The sequence below is a fragment of the Macaca mulatta genome, chromosome 9, assembly GCF_049350105.2.
Source record: "Macaca mulatta isolate MMU2019108-1 chromosome 9, T2T-MMU8v2.0, whole genome shotgun sequence".
In the NCBI taxonomy this organism is placed as follows: domain Eukaryota; kingdom Metazoa; phylum Chordata; class Mammalia; order Primates; family Cercopithecidae; genus Macaca; species Macaca mulatta.
The window spans coordinates 125962048-125966669 of record NC_133414.1 but is presented as its reverse complement, the minus strand read 5'-3'; the positions used below and the strand labels follow the sequence as shown (position 1 = coordinate 125966669).

At 44.5% G+C, this 4622-nt stretch overlaps 1 non-coding gene across 1 annotated transcript; it reads right to left on the bottom strand.

The window, feature by feature from the left end:
• Window positions 1-229: 229 nt before the first annotated feature.
• LOC114670224 (small nucleolar RNA SNORA17) lies at window positions 230-352 on the bottom strand. Its single transcript, XR_003719706.2, has one exon. It is a non-coding gene; the product is annotated as a small nucleolar RNA SNORA17 (small nucleolar RNA).
• Window positions 353-4622: the final 4270 nt, after the last annotated feature.

Here is a 4622-nt window from a genome sequence, read left to right as displayed (position 1 = left end):
TGTGCAGCATGGACCAGCACACACCAGACCTGATCGATCCTCTCACAGTCTCTTAAAACTCACTAATGAAGGCTGCTCCTGGTGAAGGCACCCTCTACCTTCCCACTGTCCCTTCAGACCCCTAGTGGCCAGCCCAGCCCAGCGCGAGGGTCAGAAAGCCCACTCACGAGGCCCGCCCTCTCTCCCAGATACCAGTGAAGGAAAACAGATGCCAAGTCCACAAAACAGGAGTGTCAGACTATTAAACATTCGAACATTCACAGGGCAGAACACTGAGCGTCGACATAGCCGCTGCCACCTAATGACACAAATGTGACACAGCAGCCACGTCTGCAACGCCTCTAGAGGCAGTTCTTTCTCTTTAACAAGTCAAGTTCTTTCCTTCCTCGGAGCCTTTGCCTTCAATCTTTCCTCTGTATAAAATGTTCTTTTGGCAGAAAATCAGTTGGTTCCCCATCGTGTTCCCCTCCTCTTCCACAGTAACAGAATTTTCGCTTAGCATGTAGCTGCCCAGAATAGAAATTACATTTCAAGTTTCTCTTGTAGCTAGGTGTGCTTATGTGACTAAGGTCTGGCCAAAAAGATGTGAGCAGAAGAGATGGGAAATTACTGAATTGTGTCCTTATAGAGAACTGCCCTTCTCCTTCTTCCTCCATCTTGCTGTTTGGAACATGGAGGTGGTGGAGCCACAGGGCACCTTCCAGATGAAGGACCGAAGGAGCCTGGGTCCCTGGATGGCCTATTCTCAGGCTACTCCATGAGACAAATAATAAACGTACTTGCTTATGCCATTGTTAGAGGGTCTCTGTTACATGTGCTGATGCCTGTCACGGCACTTCCCAGAGAGCTTCACATGGCAGAACCTGCTTATCATTTAGGGGCTCGGCTCTGACATCACCTTAGAGAAATATTTCTGACCACCCTACTGAAAGTCAGGCGGTTAAATCTCTACCATTCTCTTTTATTTTCTTGATAGCACATAGCAGTATATGGAATTGTTTTATTTCATTATTTGCTTTTTACTTGTCTTTCTCCTGGAATTTAAGTTTCATGAATGCAGTGACCTTGTTGTTTTGCTCATTGCTGGAGTCCTAATGCCTGGAACAGTGCCTGGCACATAGTGGGTGCGCAATATATATTCGCTGCATGATTGACTACATCAAACAGGGAATTCAGTAGATGGGAGGTCAGTAGATAAATAAATCAGTAAAAAGTGACATACTCATACTGTTCAGACATACAGAGTTACATTAGGAAAAGCGACAGCTAAAATAGTCTTAAGTGGTTGCTTCTGGGGATCAGGGCTGAAGTGAGAACAGGTGAGACAGAGTGCTATTTTTAAAAAATTTTTGATACTATTAGATTTTTAAACTTGTGCATATATTATTTTGGAAAAGACCAAATTTAAGAAATAATTAAGAGGCTGCGCACAGTGGCTTCATGCCTGTAATGGCAGCACTTTGGGAGGCCAAGGTAGGTGCATCACTTGAGGTCAGGAGTTCCAGACCAGCCTGGCCAACATGGCAAAACCCCATCTTTACTAAAAATACAAAAATTAGCCAGGCACGGTGGTGTGTACCTTTAATCCCAGCTACTCGGGAGGCTGAGGCAGGAGAATGGCTTGAACCTGGGAGGCGGAGGTTGCAGTGAGCTGAGATTGTGCCACTGCACTCCAGCCTGGGCAACAGAGTGAGACTCCATCTCAAAATAAATAAATAAATAAATACTCTGTAGTCATTAAAATGATGCAGTAGAAGAATGCTTAATGACATGGAACGACATCTATGACAATATATCATATGTAGAGCAAGACTCAATTTTTATACGTGTATGAAGCACACAACTTTAAAAAGATGCTGTTAAGAGTTCATGCACACAGTCAATTCCTAACTTTAGATATAAATGGATATACCATTTTTATTAATAGAACCAGTGTTTCCTGGTTAACAATGTTGAATGAATATCAAAAGACTTCAGGTTTGAAGGGACAACACAGTGTCTTCCTTCCCAGAGCTCCTATGGGCCTTTGTCCAACCTTCTTTTTAGCCACGTACTGAGGAGTTTTGCCCTTATCCTAAGAGCAGCGAGGAGCCAGTGAAGTATGTTTAGCAGCAGTGGTATGATAAGATTGTTTTTAGGCAGATTTGTGGAAATGGCTTTCAAAGGCGAGCTTGGAATCAGAAAAATAATTAGGAGGCTATGAAGTCAATCAAGGCAAGAAATGATGGATACTTAAAACAGGAAAGCAGCAGTCAGGTTAGAGAGAAGAGGACTGTCTGAAGAACAGCGCAGAGGGTTGGCAGTCTTGGCGGGAGTGAAGAAGGCTCCAAGGCTATAAGCTCCATGAGGGCAAGGACTACTTTGACTTTGTTTATTACTCTGTCCTGGGCCTGCCTAGCACAGTGCAGGCACAATATATCCTAGCACATATTACTGACACTCAGGAAATATTTGTGATCTTTTTTTTTTTTTCTTTGAGACGGAGTCTTGCTCTGTCACCCAGGCTGGAGTGCAGTGGCTGGATCTCAGCTCACTGCAAGCTCTGCCTCCAGGGTTTACGCCATTCTCCTGCCTCAGCCTCCCAAGTAGCTGGGACTACAGGCGCCCGCCACCTCGCCCAGCTAGTTTGTATTTTTTAGTACAGACGGGTTTCACCGCGTTAGCCAGGATGGTCTCGATCTCCTGACCTCGTGATCCGCCCGTCTCGGCCTCCCAAAAGTGCTGGGATTACAGGCTTGAGCCACCATGCCCAGCCATTATTTGTGATCTTAAGAAGAAAAAATGATGAAGGATGCGGCTCAGAAGTATAGCCAGGTTGCCTGGTGAACCACAGGTTGTTCACTGAACATGACAAGAGGACCAGTGTGGGTAGAAGTAGATACTCTGGACCTGCCTGGTGTTCATTCCAGGGAAGGTAATCCGTGAAGAGTTGGCTGCCCAAGTCTAGAAGATCTTGGCAAGGGATAGGCTTAGGGGTCCTCAGCATACAGATGGTACCTTTAGGCAGAGAGTGAATAATACTTTACTAGAAGAGTATATAGGCTACTATAGGCCAGGCATGGAGGCTCACGCCTGTAATCCTAGCACTTTGAGAGGTTGAGTGGGGGTGGATCACTTGAGGCCAGGAGTTGCAGACCAGCTTGGCCAACATGGCGAAACCCTGTCTCTACTGAAAATACAAAAATTAGCCAGGTGTGGTGGCAGGCACCTGTAATCCCATCCACTTGGGAGGCTGAGACAGGAGAATTGCTTGAGCCTGGGAAGTGGAGGTTGCAAGTGAGCCAAGATTGTGCCACTGCACTCCAGCCTGGGTGACAGAGGGAGACTCTGTCTCAAAACAACAACAACAACAATAACAACAACAACAAAAAACAGTATATAGCATTGAGAGATGAGAGATGAGAGATGATAGGACAGAACCTCCAAGCAACTCCAAAATTAAAGGACAGGGGCCTATGGAGGAGAAGGCAAAGGAGCAGCAGAGAGGCAGGAGAGGGCTATCTACTGTCACAGAAGAAGGGACGATCAGCAGTAAGAAATGCTGCCAATACAGCCTGAAGATGGGCTCTAAACATCGTCTGTTGTATTTAGAACTAATACGTTGTTAGTGATGATCACTTGAGGTGCTTTGGAATATATATATATATATAAATTAGAGACCGGGAACCATTTTGTTGTGTTAAGAAGGCTGAATGACTAATCTGCCACTTTTTCTTCCTTTTTAACTTTTTTTTCTCCTTGAATTTTAATGAGTCTCTGAACTTGTACCCACCACTAGATTGTCACCTTCTTATCAAAGTTCCAGTGACTAGTTTGGCAGCAGGGAAGTTTTTCCACTGGGTCACATTTTTAATCAGGTCACTATCAGTAAGCTGACAGAGACTTGTGCTGTTCAGAACGTGGGCCCCACAAAACCAGGCCTCCGAATACTTGGCTTTCTTTATGATTGCATTTACAGTCCGTGTGTATCTTTTTCATCTTTCCCAGAACAAAGATACACCCACACCCACACCCACACACACACACACACACACTCTCCAGAAAAGGACTGACATGAAAAATTATGGCATGAAAAATTATGCTGCCATTATATTCTTGATTATTGATTGACATGTGGATTGTGTATTTTTCCAAATTTTCTTGGCCAAGAATATTCTCAGCGCATAGTTATTTCCTGAATACAGCTTTTATTCCCCTCTTTTTTCTTCCTTCGATATATTATTTCTATTTTTATCACCACGCCAGAACAGGACATCTTCCTTTACAATTAACCAGCTTGTTTCTTGCTTTCACTTGAACAGCATGAATTCTGTCATCTTTCCCTCTTGTTTCATAATTTTTTCTTTGTAAATAACTTTCTTTGGTGGGGATGGGCAGAGTCTCACTCTGTTGCCCAGGCTGGAGTGCAGTGGCGTGATCTCAGCTCACTGCAACCTCTGTCTCCTAAGTTCAAGCCTCAGCCTCTCAAGTAGCTGGGATTACAGATGTGCACCACCATTCCTGGCTAATTTTTGTATTTTTAGTATAGATGGGGTTTCACCATACTGGCCAACTGGTCTCAGACTTCTGGCCTCAAGTGATCTGCCCACCTCGGCCTCCCAAAATGCTGAGATTACAGGTGT